Source organism: Macaca thibetana, chromosome 19, assembly GCF_024542745.1.
Source record: "Macaca thibetana thibetana isolate TM-01 chromosome 19, ASM2454274v1, whole genome shotgun sequence".
Taxonomy (NCBI): Eukaryota; Metazoa; Chordata; class Mammalia; order Primates; family Cercopithecidae; genus Macaca; species Macaca thibetana.
Window position 1 is genome coordinate 41,223,899 of NC_065596.1, and position 18,362 is coordinate 41,242,260.

The 18,362-nt window shown below is 40.5% G+C and overlaps 1 protein-coding gene across 5 annotated transcripts in view; it reads left to right on the forward strand.

The window, feature by feature from the left end:
- ZNF345 (zinc finger protein 345) overlaps positions 1-18,362 on the forward strand; it is a 48,019-nt gene that overhangs the window by 26,492 nt on the left and 3,165 nt on the right. The window contains exon 2 of one of the 5 annotated variants that reach the window (XM_050769105.1): positions 3,610-3,685. The exons of the other annotated variants lie outside the window; for them this stretch is intronic. The gene's annotated coding sequence lies outside the window, so the exon portion shown is untranslated. The remainder of the gene's footprint in view (positions 1-3,609; positions 3,686-18,362) is intronic. 5 annotated transcript variants of the gene reach the window in all.

Consider the following 18,362-nt stretch of genomic DNA (forward strand, 5'->3'; position numbering starts at 1 on the left):
CTAAGCTAGCTATTCTTTTTTTTTTTTTTTTTTTTTTTTTTTGAGACGGAGTCTCGCTCTGTCGCCCAGGCTGGAGTGTAGTGGCCGGATCTAAGCTCACTGCAAGCTCCGCCTCCCGGGTTCATGCCATTCTCCTGTCTCAGCCTCTCGAGTAGCTGGGACTACAGGCGCCCGCCACCTCGCCCGGCTAGTTTTTTGTATTTTTAGTAGAGACGGGGTTTCACCGTGTTAGCCAGGATGGTCTCCATCTCCTGACCTCGTGATCCACCCGTCTCGGCCTCCAAAAGTGCTGGCATTACAGGCTTGAGCCACCGCGCCCGGCCTAAGCTAGCTATTCTTAACCTTGGTTGCTAACCTCTGGTCCCACTCTCAGCAATTCTGATTTAATTGGTCTGGGGTATGGCCTGAGCATCACCATTTTTCTCATTATCATTTTATGACGAATAAAGCAAAGCAGTGGGAATGAAGAAGGAACAAAGAAATCTGTAACTGGTTGTGATCGATCAATTAGTTGTAAACACCACTTGCACTTGGACTAGCCAACCCCAATTTGTAAAAGGTCACCAGATGTCTCTAATGCACTACCGCAATTGAGAACTGATGACTTCAATGCACAGAAGCTGATAGAAAACATTAAAATTTCATTTGATGCGGAATGGGTTCAAACTTTGGAATATTTAAAAAACTACCCAAGAGGCCGGGTGCAGTGGCTCACGCCCGTAATCCCAGTGCTTTGGGAGGAAGGTGGGCGGATCACCTGAGGTCGGGAGTTCGAGACCAGCCTGGCCAACATGGTGAAACCCTGTCTCTACCGAAAATACAAAAATTAGCTGGGTGTGGTGGTGGGCACCTATAGTCCCAGCTACTTGGGAGGCTGAGGCAGGAGACCCCTTGAACCTGGGAGGTAGAGGTTGCAGGGAGCCAAGATTGCACCAGTGCACTCCAGCTTAGGCTGTCTCAAAAAAAAAAAAAAATTCAAGTAAGATGCTGTCTCAAAAAATAAAAATCAAAATAAAAAATAAAAAGCTACCCAAGTGATTCTAATGTACACTCACGAATGAGAATCGCTGAGTTAGACAGTCGTGATTCATTTTATGGAGCTGAGCACAGTAACTGTGGAAGAAAAATCAAAGTCATATATCAAGAAAGTGGCGGAAGGAGTAGTTTTGGTGGAGGCAGTCAACAATATCTGCCATACCTGTGCACTTGCTAGCAATTTATTGTATGAAAATACACTGGTCATCTGAGTGGTGTCTTGAGGGAGAGAAAACCTAAAGTATATGGTACATACACATACCACGTTTAATCAGCAGTCTTCTTTTTAAAAACAAAAAAAAACTTTCAAAAGCTTTGGGTTTTGTAAATCATAAATTTTTTTGCATTTTTTTTTTTTTTTTTACAGAGTGAGTTGCTCAGGCTGGAGTATAGGAGTGCAGTGGCAAGATCTCAGTTCACTGCAGCTTCTGCCTCCCAGTTTCAAGTGATTCTCCTGCCTCGGCCTCTTGAGTAGCTGAGATTACAGGCACACACTACCACACCCAGCTAATATTTGTATTTTCAGTAGAGATGGGGTTTTGCCTTGTTGGCCAGGCTGGTCTCGAACTCCTGACCTCAAGTGATCCTCCTGCCTCGGCCTCCCAAAGTGCTGGGATTATAGGCGTGAGGCACCATAAAAGGCACCCAGCCTTTTATGTTTTATTTTTATCTTCACCAGTTCTTTTGCTTTTTTTAATGTTGAGATTCTTTTGTTGTGATATTGAATTCAAATCTGTTTTATATTATTTTTATACAGGCATTTAATTCTTTTTTTTTTTTTTTTTTTTTTTTTTTTTGAGACGGAGTCTCACGCTGTTGCCCAGGCTGGAGTGCAGTGGCGCGATCTCGGCTCACTGCAAGCTCCGCCTCCCGGGTTCCCGCCATTCTCCTGCCTCAGCCTCCTGAGTAGCTGGGACTACAGGCGCCCGCCACCGCGCCCGGCTAATTTTTTTGTATTTTTAGTAGAGACGGGGTTTCACTGTGGTCTCGATCTCCTGACCTTGTGATCCGCCCGCCTCGGCCTCCCAAAGTGCTGGGATTACAGGCTTGAGCCACCGCGCCCGGCCAAATTCTATCAATTACTTTTTATCTGGTAATTTCTTGATGTCCAGTGTTTGATATGTATCTTGCTCTTGTTTACCTCATTTTTAGGCTATTTGTGTTTCCATTTAGTTTCATATTTAACATGAGAATTATTTAGGAATATGTTTTGTTAACTTTAAAATTTTTATTAAATTTGAAACTTATAGAAGTTACAAGAATAGCATAAAGTATTCCTGCATACCAGTTACTCACATTCACCAGTTGTTACCTTTTGCCTATTTGCATTATCATTCTCATATGAAATTGTTTTCTTCTCTCTCTCTCTCCTTCTATCTCTACACACACACACATACACACACACTCCACACACATTTTATCTGTACCGTTTAAGACTAAGTTGCAGATATTTTGCCCCTTTATTTCCTAACAACAAGAATATTCTCTTACATAACCCACAGTAGTTATTAAAATTTTAACATTTATATGATACTCTAATCCATATTTAAAATTTTTGACTCATCCCAGTAATGTTCTTTATAACAAACTACCCTACCCTCTCCCCTCATCTATCCAGGATCCACTTTAAAATCACACTTTAAATTTATTAATTATGTCTCTCTAGTCTTCTTTAATCTGGAAGAGTTGCTCCCTCTTTGTCTTTCATGATCTTGGCATTTTTGAAGAGGAGAAGCCAGTTATTTTGTAAAAAGTCCCTTAATTTGGGTTTGTCTTATGGTTTATCATGCTTACATTCAGGCTATGAATTTTGTGGCAGGAATAGCATAAAGGTAATATCGTATCCTTCTTGCTGCATCATCTTGGGAGATTCATGATGTTGACTTATTCCATTTCTGGAGCTGTTAACTTTGATAATTTGTTAAGGGGATATCTACCATGTTTCTCCACTGTAATATTGACAGTTGTCTATTTGTAATTAATAGATAATTTGTGGAGATATACTTTGTAACTGTATAAATAACTGGTCACCAAACTTTTCCCCACTAGTTTAACATCCACCCATTGATAATTATTCCTGGGTCTGTTATTAGTAAGATGTAATAGTAATAATGGGAGGGTTTTTTTTGTTTGATTTCTATCGCCATTATTTTGTCTGTATTAATTAGTTGGCATTCTGCTATAAAGAAGAGCTTTCCCTTCTCTCCTACTTATTCATTTGTTTATGTCAATATGAATTCATAGATGTTTACTTTCCTCAATGGGTTATAATCTGTTATTTATTTTTATACTCAAATTGTCCCAGATTTGGCCAACAGGAATGCATTCCAGCTGGCTTCTGTGTTCCTTTGACTTGTCTTCATTATTCTTTGAGCATTTCCTTACTTCCTGGAATGACAAGATGTTCCAGGCTCGTTCCTAAATACTGTCTTAGCTCCAGCCTGGAATGAGTCGTTTCTCTAAAGAGCTCTGGTTCCTTGGAATGTGAATATTTGGAAACCAAGATCTAGATGATGGGACTGCAGTGTTCATTCTTGTCACAACGTGTTCCATATTTGTATCTTCCTTCTGTAGGACTTAGAAACCTGGCTTCCATTATCCTCATTATATTTACGAATTTGTTCAAGTCTAGAATTTATAAATACAGAATGTGAGTATGCTAACCTCTACTATAGTAAAAATCAAGCATACTAAGTAGGGTTCAGTATTTGCTTATAGTTCTCTTTATCTTTTTGTTTGTATTTATTTATTTATTTATTTTTAAGACGGAGTCTTACTGTTTCTCCAGGCTGAAGTGCAGTGGCACAATCTTGGCTCACTGCAACCTCCGCCTCCTGGGTTCAAGCGATCCTCTTGCCTCAGCCTTCTGAGTAGCAGGGACTACAGGCATGCATCACCATACCAAGCTAATTTTTTGTAGTTTTAGTAGAGACGGGTTTTCAGCATGTTGTCCAGGATGGTCTTGATCTCTTGACCTTGCAGTCCACCTGCCTCCGCCTCCGAAAGTGCTGCGATTACAGGCATGAGCCACCATGCCTGGCCTTTTTTTTTTTTTTTTTGAGACGGTGTCTCGCTCTGTCGTCCAGGCTGCAGTGCAGTGGCATGACCTCAGCTCACTGCCACCTCCGCCTCCCTGTTCCAGCGATTCTCCTGCCTCAGCTTCCTGAGTTGCTGGGATTACAGGCGCCCACCACCACACCCGGCTAATTTTTGTATTTTTAGTAGAGACGGGATTTCGCCATGTTGGTCAAGCTGGTCTTTAACTCCTGACCTCAAGCAAGCCACCCACCTTGACCTCCCAAAGTGCTGGGATTACAGGCATGAGCCACTGCACACGGCCAACTTCTCTTTATCTTTAGACTGGGAGTACATAGTCAAAATATTGTGTTCTAATTTACTTGGATTTGGTTTTTTCCCCCATTAAGTTTGCTTTTGTTATTCATTTGAAATACATTTAAGTTTGTTCCTACCATTTGGCCTTTTTTGTTACTGTATTCTTGGTGACTTGATTGTATGAGTATGTAAAAATATTAGCATGCTTCCAAAAGTTAAAACTAGCTGGGTGCGGTGGCTCATGACTGTAATCCCAGCACTTTGGGAGGCTGAGGCAGGTGGATCACTTGAGGCGGGAGTTCAAGACCAGCCTGGACAACATAGGGAAACCCCATTTCTACCAAAAAATACAGTAATTAGCCAGGAGTGGTGGTGCACACCTGTAATCCCAGCTACTCGGGAGGCTGAAGCAGGAGAATCACTTGAACCCGGGAGGCGGAGGTTGCAGTGAGCCAAGATCATGCCACTGCATTCCAACCTGGGTGACAGAGTGAGATCCAGTCTCAAAAAAAAAAAAAAAAAAAGTTAAAACTATGCATAAAGGTAAAGTTAGAGCATCATCACTCTGCTCCTCCCACAACCCTTGTTTTGGTGAGTATTTGTGGGCTCAACTGTGTCCCTTCCAAAATTCATATGTTGAAAGCATAAATCCCAGTGCCTTAGAATGTGAATGTATTTGGAAACAGGGTCTTTAAAGAGATAATTCAGTTAAAATGAGGCTATTAAGGTGAGCACTCATTCGACCTGACTCCTATCTTTATAAGGGAGGAAATTTGGACACACAGAGAGATGTCAAGGATAGACACAGAGGAAAGACCATGTGAGTGCATAGCAAGAAACAGACCATCTGCAAGCCAAGGCGAGAGGCCTCAGAAGAAACCAAAGCTACAATCAGCATAATCTTGGACTAATGTCCGTAACTGTGAACAAACAAATTTCTGTTATTTAAGCCATCCAGTCTGTGGTATTTTATTATGGCAGCCCTAGCAAACTAATACAGTGAGTTATTTCCTCCTGGGTCATACTATATACCTGTCTCCCTGGGTTATGCTGAGATTGGACCCTCATTATAGATGTATAATGAGGATTGAGCATTTCCTTACTTCCTGGAATAAGAAGATGTTCCAGGCTCATTCCTAAATACTATCTCAGCAGACAGAACATTTCTGGTGGATCTTACAGAGCATGAGCATGCCCTTTGCACTACTCCAGGTTATGTTATCTTAGGGTTTTCAACCAGTGGAAAACTAATTTCTCAAATGCTGGATTGCAAGTTATTTCCACTAGTAAGAGAGGTCACCACAGTGACTTAGGAGTTCAAGATTGCCAGTTTCATCTGGGTCCTATCCATATGTCTCAACTCCAAATTTCAGGATCCCATTCTTTGCCAGTCAGTCTTCTTTCACATGATAAATTTGACAAGACTGTGAATTCAACATTCATCACAATTCAGCAAACTGAGCAATTGTGTGTTTTTCAGCAATGTCAGCCCTATGGCTACAAGAAAGGGGAGATTCTTTTTTTTTTTTTTTTGAGACAGAGTCTTGCTCTGTCGCCCAGGCTGGAGTGCAGTGGCCGGATCTCAGCTCACTGCAAGCTCTGCCTCCTGGGTTTATGCCATTCTCCTGCCTCAGCATCCCGAGTAGCTGGGACTACAGGCGCCCGCCACTTCGCCCGGCTAGGTTTTTTTTTGTATTTTTTAGTAGAGACAGGGTTTCACCATGTTAGCCAGGATGGTCTCGATCCCCTGACCTCGTGATCCACCCATCTCAGCCTCCCAAAGTGCTGGGATTACAGGCTTGAGCCACTGCGCCTGGCCAAGGGGAGATTCTTTTAGGATTTTTATGGAAATGCTTTCATTCTCAGATTGTGACTTGAACTGAGAGTTAATAGACCTGAACTTATCGGCTTCTCTTTATGCATTTAAGTTAACGTAAGTTAATCCATCCCACACTGCAGTCCTTATATCATTACTGCCATAATGGTCAAGTACAGCAACTGTTTAGCTCCCAAGGCATGTGCTTTAATTGACACTTCATTCCAATCAACCATGGCCTAATTCATTGTAACGTTACTGCATGCCATGAATTTCTACCAACCCAAATCCCATTGGCATGGAACTCTGCACTGCAGTCAATCCCAAAGGATTAGCAAAAAGATACTAAAAGGCGTGACCAAACTAATCCCAGAGTTCCATCTTTACAGGCCTTTCACCTGGAACCACATCAGGTACCAATTCTGTTGCAGTCAATATCTAATCAAGGAACAGAAAACACACAGTAATTTGAACTAGGAAAGTTAAATATAAAAAATTATTAACTATCATGGAACTAGAGTAACAAAGGATTGACCAGTAAGAAGTAAAGGAAACTCAAAAAACCATGGGAATTATAGCCATAAAGAGCAGCCATTGATCAGGCATGATGCCTCACATCTGTAATCCCAACACTTGGGGAGGCTGAGGTGGGAGGATAGCTTAAAGCCAGGAGTTTCAGACCAGATCCTGTCTCTACAAAAAGAAAAATAAAACAGCCAATTAGCTAGGTGTGGTGCATGTGCCTGTATTCCTAGCTACTTGGGAAGCTAAGGAGGGAGGATGGCTTCAGCCTAGGAGTTTGAGGCTGCAGTGAGCTATGATTGTGCCTGGGTACCTGGGTGACTCCAGCCTGGGTGACAGAGTGAGACCTTGTCTCTAAAAAAATTTTTAAAAATAATAATAAGAGCAGCCACTACTAATAGTAGAGAGTCCAAGGAAGGAAGAAGCCCTCCCAAGGCTAACATCTAGGCCTTGTTGGAGAGTGCACATCTGTGGCTTACTGAATGACAGTAATTGCTGTGGTAAAGGGCTGGGACTAAGATGAGGCAAGTGAGACAGTGAGAAGCACTCACCGTCAGATGTAGCTACACTTGCATGATGCTGAGACGGAATGCCTCAAAGTTTGCATTCTGGGTTCCGCATTCTTAAGACAGTCATCGTCAAGGTTATATGTGCAGGGTTGGCATCTGAGAGCGAATGCCTCAAGTTTTGTGCCTCACTTGCCTTAGCCATGTCCTGTTCCTGCTGTGGAATTTGCTGGAAATCTGCCCTCTAGAATTTGCCAGGAATCCATCCTGTGGGGCAGACTGGGTTGTCTTACCAGAAGCATTTGCTACAAAACTTTCAGACGAGGCTACTGGGAGCTGCTGGCCACTGTGTACTTTAAGAGCCGGGAGCTAGAGAAGCTGCTTGACTGAGGAAGCCTGGTAAAGTCACTTATGCTGCAGGAACTGGGCACTGGGGAAACTGAATATGCTGCAGGAGGTGGACCTGGATGCTGGAGCCACCTGCCAGGCAAACACACCAGAACCAGAAGGGAATGCCCCTTCCTCTTGCAGTGTCTTTCAGACATCCACTACTGGCAAAGCTTAACATTGTTCTGGCAAGGAAAAATATTTCTATAGCCCAGGTCTACTTTTGCAGAGTGAAAAAATGGTGAATAAAGGGTGAATTTGGAACTTAGGGGCAATACATTGACAACTGGCATATAGTCTTTTAAGAGTTTTAAAGTTCATTTTTTTTTTTTTTTTGAGACGGAGTCTCGCTCTGTCGCCCAGGCTGGAGTGCAGTGGCCGGATCTCAGCTCACTGCAAGCTCCGCCTCCCGGGTTTACGCCATTCTCCTGCCTCAGCATCCCGAGTAGCTGGGACTACAGACGCCCGCCACATCACCCGGCTAGTTTTTTGTATTTTTTAGTAGAGACGGGGTTTCACCGTGTTAGCCAGGATGATCTCGATCTCCTGACCTCGTGATCCGCCCGTCTCGGACTCCCAAAGTGCTGGCATTACAGGCTTGAGCCACCGCGCCCGGCCTAAAGTTCATTTTTAAAATTGTAAATCATTTATCTAGGACTGACTTTGCTGTTTAGGTATGACATGAGATAGGGATATAATACTTTTCAAAAATATTATTTATTTATTTATAGAGACAGAGTCTCTGTCACACATGCTGGAGTGTAGTAGTTCGATCTCGGCTCACTGCAACCTCCACCTCCCAGGTTCACGTGATTCTCCTGCCTCAGTCTCCTGAGTAGCTGAGACTATAGACACGTGTCAGCACACCCAGCTACTTTTTGTATAATACTTTTTTAAATGGATAGATGATTATATCTTTTGAATTTTTCCATATAGGCAATCATAAGATCTGCAAACATCAGTTTTGTTTCTTGCTTTCTAGTACTTACATGTTTTATTTGCTACAACCTTTATGGACATGCACATATTTGATGTGTCCCTTCCTGGTTTTTGTAGGTACTGTTCGCCAGAATGAGGAAATTACCTTCTACTCATAGCTTGTTCAAATTTTGTGTTTCTTCTTACAGTAACTGGATGTTGGGTTTTATCAAATTTTCTGATTGTTGTAGACAAATGTGCATTTTTCTCTCTAATCTGTTAATATAATTAAGCAATTTTTTAATGTTGAAGCAACCTTGTATTCCTTGGATAAAATCAACTTATTCATAAAGTTTGCTTTTTTAATTATTGTATTCAGATTGCTAGAGTTTTATTTAGCGTGTGTGTGTGTGTGTGTGTGTGTGTATTCATAAGTTATATTAGCCCCAAGTTATTCTCTTTTCATATTTAGTATTTTGCCTTATTTGGTATCATGGCTATTAGACTACTTTCTTCAGATAAATTGAAACATGTTCTTTCTGTTTCTTTTTTCTTCTTTTCCCCTCAAAGTTTGAGTTTTCTTCCTGAAGTATTTTATATATTCAGATACATAAAATCTTTTTAGGTTAAGTGATAATACCCATATAACCACCATGAAGATTAGAAAAATACAACATCGCTAGTACCACAAAGCCATCTGCCTGCCCAAACCAAATTCATCTCTTTCACTCTCTCTCCACTGAAGTGTAACTATTAAGTAGATTTTGTTTTTTTTTTTTTTTTTTTTTTTTTTTTTTTTTTTTTTAATTTATTTATTATTATACTTTAAGTTGTAGGGTACATGTGCATAACGTGCAGGTTTGTTACATATGTATACTTGTGCCATGTTGCTGTGCTGCACCCATCAACTCGTCATTTACATCAGGTATATCTCCCAATGCAATCCTTCCCCCCTCCCCCCTCCCCATGATAGGCCCCCGTGTGTGTGATGTTCCCCTTCCTGAGTCCGAGTGATCTCATTGTTCAGTTCCCACCTATGAGTGAGAACATGCGGTGTTTGGTTTTCTGTTCTTGTGATAGTTTGCTAAGAATGATGGATTCCAGCTGCATCCAAGTCCCTACAAAGGACTCAAACTCATCCTTTTTTATGGCTGCATATGTGAAAATCATTCTCTGCTCTTACAATTTTTTGCCAACTTTGTGTAACTCCCTAAAGAATATTATACAGCTTTGCCTGCTTTTAAACTTATATAAATTGAATTATAATATATGTGTCCTTTTTAAGTTTTGTTTTGTTTTGTTTTGTTTTGAGACAGAGTCTCACTCTGTCGCCCACGCTGGAGTGTGGTGGCACAATCTCATCTCACTGCAACCTCCACCTCCCGGTTCAAGTGATTCTCCTGCCTCAGCCTCCCAAGTAGCTGGGATTACAGGCATGCACCACCACGCCTAGCTAATTTTTTGTATTTTTTAGTAGAGACGGGGTTTCACTATGTTGGCCAGGCTGGTCTCGAACTCCTGACCTCAAACGATCCCCTTGCCTCGGCCTTCCAAAGTGCTAGGATTACAGGCGTGAGCCACCACACCTGGCCCATGTTGAATAGTTTAGATATATCTTGTTATCTCCACTATTTCATAACCTTTGTGACTGTATCACAGTGTATTTTGTCCAACATATTTTTTATGTGGATAATTGGTGGTTTCCAGCATTTTACTCTTAATAAAACTGTTATGAACATTCTAGTGGATGTTTTACCTAGGAGTGGAATTGCTGGGTAATAGGGAATATGCATGTTAGCCTAGATAACCAAATTCTTTCAAAGTGGTTGTATGAAAAAGTAGTCTACTTCCAACAGTGTATATTTGCCGCCGCCTTTGCCACATTTTTGCCACATCTTTACCAACATTTGGAATAGTCACACTTTTTACCTACCTAATATACTTAGTAATATCTAATTATGGTGTTAATTTGCATGACCATGACTACTAATACAACAGAACATCTTTTCATTTGCATTATCTTTTTTCTCCTTTTCCCATTTTTTTCCCAAGATTTGTTCATTTAGGCAAAATTCACATGAGATACACTTAACCATTTTAAAGCACATAATTCAGTGGTATTTAGTATAACTTCAGTGGTATTTGCTGTATTCATAATATTGTGCAACTATCAATTCTCTCTAGTTTTAAACCTTTTTCATCTGCATGTCGAAATACCCTGTACCCGTTTGAAGTGCAGACTTTTAACTTGGATGAATTTAAATGGATGTATTCTTTTCTTTCATTGCTTGTGCTTTAGGTGTCAAATCTAAGGATTAACTGCGAAATCTGAGGTCATGAAGAATTAGAAATCCTGTTTTTTTGAAAGAGTTTTATGATTTAGCACTTCTGTTTAGGTTGTTGATCCATCTCAAGCTCACATTTTATATTTGCATGTGTTTATCCCATTGTCCCAATACCATTTGTTGAAGAGACGTTTCTTTCTCCATGCAGTGGACTTACTGTCCTTCTGGGAAATCTATTAGTCATAGATGTTTGAGTTTATTTCTGGTTTTTCAGTTTTATTCCATTAGTTTACAAGTCTGTTCTTATGCCAGTCCTATGGATTACTGTAGCTTTGTAGTAGTAAGTGTTACAATTGGAAGAAGTGAGTCCTACTTTTTCATTTTCAATACACATTGCAGTTCTATATGGATTTTGGGCACGCATTGCAGTTCCATATGGATTTGAGGAGTGACTTTTCATTTTTTTTCTTTTTTGAGATGGAGTCTTGCTGTGTCGCCCAGGTTGGAGTGCAGTGGCAAAATCTCGGATCACTGAAACCTCCGCTTCCTGGGTTCCAACAATTATCCTGCCTCAGGCTCCTGAGTAGCTGGGATTACAGGCACGTGCCACCATGCCCAGCTAACTTTTTTACTTTTAGTAGAGACAGGGTTTCACCATGTTGGCCAAGCTAGTCTCGAACTCCTGACCTTGTGATCCACCCGTCTCGGTCTCCCAAAGTGCTGGGATTACAGGCGTGAGCCACCGCGCCCGGCCTGGCTTTTCATTTCAAAGGTCACTAAAGTGTTAATAGAGATTGCATTGAATCTGCAGGTTATTTTAGCGAGTATTTTCATCTTCATGTTAAGTCTTCCAATCCATGAACATGGGATTTTAATCTGTTGCATCTCCAACTGATGTACTGCAATTCAGTTCTGGTACTAGCTACCCAGAGTTAGTGTCAGACTCCATAGGTTTTAGCATATAGTCCCCAGTAAATCTGCCCTTACTTTAGGCCAACTAGCTACAATTCCAGTAAGTTCCCATGACTCCCTCCCCCTCCCCCCTTCATTTAGTAATTTACTACAACTCACAGAATTCAGGAATGCACTAAAAATTATAGTTTTATTATGAAAGATAAGGATACAAATTAGGAACAGCCCAGTAAAGAGACACATAGAGAAAGGTCTGAAAGGGATCTATACACAGTTTCTATGCCCTTTCCTGGTAAAAGCAGGTGTGTCACCCTCCAAACACATTGATATGTTCACCAACAAGGAAGCTCCACTGAACTTTGGGGTGGAATTTCATTATGTAGGCATGATTGATCATTGGCCACATGATTGAACCCAGTCTCCAGCCCCACTTTCTTCCTCAGAGATTGGGCTAGCTAAAAATATTTTTGATGACTGCCCCAATTCCGAAGCTACTCAGGGGTCCACCATGAGTTACCACATTAGCATAAACTCAGGTGTGATCCATAACAAAGACATGTCTAGCTCTGTGCTAGGAACCCTAGGACAAAGACCTGACAAATTATTACACAGGGCACAAACAAGACCAGGAGTGAAAATGAAAATGTCTTCCTATTTATTTAGTGGTTTCTTTTCTCTTGGATCATTTAGCTTTTTTTGTTGTTTGTTTGTTTTGTTTGAGACTGAGTCTTGCTCTGTTGCCCAGGCTGGAGTTCAGTGGCATGATCTCGGCTCACTGCAAGCTGCACCTCCTGGGTTCAAGTAGTTCTCCTGCCTTAGCATCCCAAGTAGCTGGGATTACAGGCACACACCACCACGCCTGGTGCACCACCATGCCTGGCTAACGGTTTTGTATTTTTAGTAGAGATGGGGTTTCACCATGTGGGCCAGGCTGGTTTTGAACTCCTGACCTCAAGTGAGCCGCCCGCCTTGGCCTTCCAAAGTGCTGGGATTACAGACTTGAGCCACCGCACCCAGCCCATTTAGCTTTTTATTAATGATTTGAGAAAGATCTTATATTTTACATGCTAGTTCTTTGACAGTTAAATATTTTGTAAATATCATCGCCCATTTTGTGGCTTGCATCTTTTTAACAGATTTTATTCATAAGTGAGCTGTGAATCACACTTATATTGTTACACAACTTTGTTTTCCATGTAATTAATATTATCTTTTTGTCCATGTATTTATCACTAATTTATATTCAAAATCTACTGGAAAATAAATCTCTTCCCGGTATATTCTGTCAGCTTCTTAGGTTTAGAAACATCTCTTCTGCGATCCTTTTTTTCTCTACTGACTGCTTGTACCACTATTACTCTAGAATTCTGTCTTCTTAAATTCACTGCCCTTCTGTGTTGTTTCTTGGATTCCTTGCCTTCCTGTTTCTTGGTCTGGTTCTTCTTCTTGATATTGGTGGCATGTGAGAAAGGATGAATGAGAATTAAATTTTGTGAGTTCTAGTATATTTTTCAACTACTATATTGATTCCTTGGCAGGGCATGGAATTCTACATTAAAAATATTTTTCCTCAGAATTTTAAAGTTATGATTTCTGTCTTATAGTATTATTTAGAACTCCAAAGCCATTTTCATTCCTGGTCTTTGGTTTATACCCTGTCTTTGCATTTTGGAGCCTTTTAGGGTATTTTCTTTGTTTCCAGCGTCCTAGAACCTAATAAAAATATATCTAAATGTAAATCATGTTTTTTAATGCTACATACCAAGTGGGCCCATTAAATATGGAGAGACTCATGTCTTTCAGGTCTGGGAAGTTTCCCTTAATGCTACTTTTTAGAACAATCTGTATTTTCTATTTCCTTTGAAAAATTTCAAACAGAGAGAAAAAAAAGACTATTCCAATGAATTCTGAATACCCATTTTCTTCCTCTGTTTGGGCCACTGTAACAAAATACCATAAACTAGTTATCTTATGAACAAAGGAAACTGATTTCTCACAGTTGTGAAGGCTGGAAAGTACATGATCAAGATGTTGGCAGATTCAGTGTCTGGTAAGGACCTGCTTTCTGCTTCATAGTTGGCACCTTCTCTCTGTCCTCACATGGTAGAAAGGGAAAGGCAGTCCTCCGGGTCCTCTTTTATAAGGACACTAATTACATTCATTAGGGCTCTGCCTTCATGACCTAATCACTTCCCAAAGGCCGTACCTCCTTACCCCATTACATTAATACCTAAAGTTCAACATTTCATTTGGGGGTTGGGAGGACACAAACATTCGGACTCTATCATCCATCACCCAAATTCTTCAGTTGTTGCCATTTTGCCACATTTCCTTTATCTTTATTAATACACATACATACACATTTTTTTCTGAGTCATTTGAAAATATGTTGGGGACATCTTCACATTTTACCATTAATAATTTTAACATATATCTCCTTAGTATTAACAATATATCTCCAACCTAAGAAAATTAAAATGGACTTACTAATATTCTTAAGCATTTTATGTTTAGACAGCTCCAGTGGTTTTCAAACTCTCTTTATTTAGCTGCTATTGTGTTTCTTTGTTTATTTGTTTGTTTGTTTTACTTGGGTGTGTGTTTGCGTGATGTAGGATCCAGTCAAGATTTATATATTGGTTTTGTCATTGGATCTCTTTAGTCTCTTTTATTCTGGAGCAGTCTCTCATTTTTTGTTTTATATGACATGAATTTTTCAGTGTTTTTTGAGACAGAGTTTCACTCTTGTTTCCCAGGCTGGAGTGCAATGGTACGATCTTGTCTTACCACAACCTCCGCCTCCTGGGTTCAAATGGTTCTCCTGCCCCAGCCTCCTGAGTAGCTGGGATTACAGGCATGCAGTACCACAGCTGGCTAATTTTGTATTTTTGGTAGAAACGGGATTTCTCCATGTTGGTCAGGCTGGTCTCGAACTCCTGACCTCAGGTGATCTGCCCACCTCGGCCTCCCAAGGTGCTGGGATTACAGGCATGCGCCACCATGCCTGGCCCTGCTTTATATGACATTGAATTTTTTTAAGAATCCAGGACAATTATTTTATAGAATGTCCCATAACCTTTATTTGTCTCTTGGCTTTCTCATGTATAGGAAGCTTAGATTCAGGTAAATATATTTGGCAAGCATACCACATAGGTGGTATGATGATACATCTTTCATTGTATTACATTAGGAGGAACATATTGTCAGGTTGCTCCACTACTATTGATTCCAAGTGCTATAGTTTGGATGTTTGTCTCCTCCGAATCTTAGGTTGAAAATTTCCCCCCAGTGTTGGTGGGGCCTAATGGCAGGTGTTTCTGTTACGGGGGTGGATCCCTGATGAATAGATTAATGCCCTTCCTGGGGGGCAGTGGGTGAGTGAGTTCTTGCTCTTATTAGTTCCCACAAGAGCTGGTTGTTAAAAAGAACCTAGCACCTCCCTCGACCCTCTCTTTTGCTTCCTCTCTCTCCACATAATCTCTGCACATCCCAGCTCCTCTTCGCCTTCTACTAGTGGAAGCAGCCTGAAACCTTCATCAGAAGAAGATGTTGGTGCCATGCATCTTGTACAGCCTGCAGAACTGTGAGCCAAATAAACCTCTTTCCTTTATAAGTTACCCTCCCTTAGCTATGCCTTCATAGCAACACAAGTAGACTAAGGCATCAAGTTTTACCACTTAAGATTAAGGTGGTGAGTACCAAATCTTTCTATTATACAGGTATATGTTTTTCCCTTTATAATTAATAAATAATCTGTAGAGTGATACTGTGAGATCAAGTGAATATCCTTTTCCCCAGCGCAATTCATTATCCAATTTTAGAATCCATTAGCCGGGCGCGGTGGCTCACGCCTGTAATCCCAGCACTTTGGGAGGCCGAGGCGGGCGGATCACAAGGTCAGGAGATCGAGACCACAGTGAAACCCCGTCTCTACTAAAAATAGAAAAAATTAGCCGGGCGCGGTGGCAGGCGCCTGTAGTCCCAGCTACTCAGGAGGCTGAGGCAGGAGAATGGCGTGAACCCGGGAGGCGGAGCTTGCAGTGAGCCGAGATCGCGCCACTGCACTCCAGCCTGGGCGACAGAGCGAGACTCCGTCTCAAAAAAAAAAAAAAAAGAATCCATTGAGGATCCTTGCCTAAATCTTTTATCCTATTGATGATTTTAAAATTGTGATTTTCGGGTTCCTCCATTTCTTCTAGCACGCTTTATAGATTCTTAGCAAACTGCTAAAAATGATTTCTTCTCAGTAGATGGTGGACTTTGTTGCTTGATCTCCCATATTTTCCTGTTTTCCATTTCTGTATCTTTTTTGTATGGGTTTTAAAGAGATTTTATTATTTATTTTTGAATGATTTGTTTTTATTCCCACTTTATATTTTCATTTTCTATGAATACTTTTTTTCACTTAATATTTCTTTCATATTATTCTATTCTTGTATCATGTGGAATAGCTTCTCACATCCTATGAGAATATACATTGTGACTTGAGGTTTTCTTTGTTCTCCTATGTAGTCTGTCTTCTGAATTCCTTTGGTTGCTTTGTTTACTGTCTTTTATCTTACAGGCTTTTCTCAAATATCTAATATTTGCCTATTTTTTGATTATGTTGTTTTTGTATATATTTAAGGTATACAACATGAGGTTTTGATACATATTATGAAATGGTGACTGTAGTCAAGCAAGTTAACATGTTCATCATCTCACATAGTTACATTTTTTATGTATGTGTGGCAAGAGCACCTAAAAATCTACTCTTTTATCAAAAGTCTCAAATACAATACAATGTCATTAACTATAGCCCTCATGTTGTACATTGGATCTCTAGACTTACTCATTCTACATGTCTGAAACTTTGTATCCTTTGACCTGCATCTCCCCATTTTTTCCCTGACAGTCCCTGGTAACTACCATTTTGTATGCTATTTCTGTACTTTTTTTTTTTACGTTCTAAATATAAGTGAGATCATGCCGTTTTTCTCTTCCTCTGTCTCCCTTATTTCACATAGCATAATGTCCTCCAGTTTCATGTCTGTTTTGGCAAATGGCAGGATCTCTTTCATTTTTAATGGTGAATAATACTCATTTATAGGTATCATAATTTCTTCATCTGTTCATCAGTGGACACATAGGTTATTTTCACGTCTTGGCTATTGTGAATAATACTGCTTTGAACATGTGGGTGGGTACACATATCTTCATGAGGTGGTGATCTATTTGTAATTTAGAGTGGGCTCTAAGAAGCTGTATGCTAAATTTTTGTATGTTGATTGTTAGACTTTTATGGGTACTTAGTTCCCTCCACTTCTTAAGTTTTTCTGGGGTTCTGCAGCATAAATCATACACTTTTTTACACACAAAAAAGTGTAACTATATGTGGGCTTTCCTTACTTCTAGTTAAGATTATATCTTTTTTGGTTGGTCATCATTTATCTTACACTTTCAACTTGAAATGTTGGCTGGGCATGGTGGCTCATACCTGTCATCCCAGCACTTTGGGAGGCTGAGGCAGGTGGATCACTGGAGGTCAAGAGTTGAGACCAGCCTGGCCAATATGGTGAAACCCCACATCTAAAAATACAAAAATCAGCCAGGCGTGGTGGTGGGCGCCTGCAATCCCAGCTATTTGGGAGGCTGAGGCAGGAGAATCACTTGAACCTGGGAGGCAGAGGTTGCAGTGAGCTGAGATTGCGCCATTGCACTCCAGCCTGGGTGACATAAGTGAAACTCTGTCTAAAAAAAAAAAAAAAAAAAGGAGCCAGGCATGGTGGCTCACGCCTGTAATCCCAGCACTTTGGGAGGCTGAGGTCAGGAGTTCAAGACCAGCCTGACCAACATGGAGAAACCCTGTCTCTACTAAAAATACAAAATTAGCCAGGCATGGTGGCACATGCCTGTAATCCCAGGTACTCAGGAGGCTGAGGCAGGAGAATCGCTTGAACCCGGGAGGCAGAGGTTGTGGTGAGCCGAGATCACGCCATTGCACTGCAGCCTGGGAAACAAGAGCGAAACTCCATCTCAAAATAAATAAATAAATTAATTAATTAATTAATTAACTTAAAATGTTTTGTTGCTGCAGCTTCCTCTTTAATTTCCTTTTATGTGGTGGGTTTGTTCCTTTTTACAAATTCCTTTTCATTCCTTTTAGTGAGGTTTTGGAAAGGGTACAGGGATAAATGCACATGATCCACTGCCCTTTTTCAGAGAAATTATGTCCTACGTTTAGAGAAATCTAGTTTTTATATGTTTATTTGTAAGGATAATACATTTTGAAAATAATTTATTATATTAGCTATTCGATAAATGCATTTAGTTTTTTTCATGTACCAGAGTTCAAGTTGATTAAATTAACAGATATTATCTTTGTCTTCATGAAGCTTGGCTCTATTGTAGCAGAGATTAAACAAGCATTCAAACAAATATGAAAAATTTAACTGTAGGGTATGGATGTGTAAATTGCCCATTATCAAAACAAAACACAAAGAAAAGAGGAAAAAAGAGCTCTGAGAAATGATGATAGAGTGTGCATAATTAAGACTGAACATGCAGGAAATATTTTAAAGATATATAGTTTAGCAGAGATCTAAACCATTGCCAGAAACTTGCAAGGCCAAGAGGAGGGGCAGTGGATATAGGGGGCCATTTCAGGCA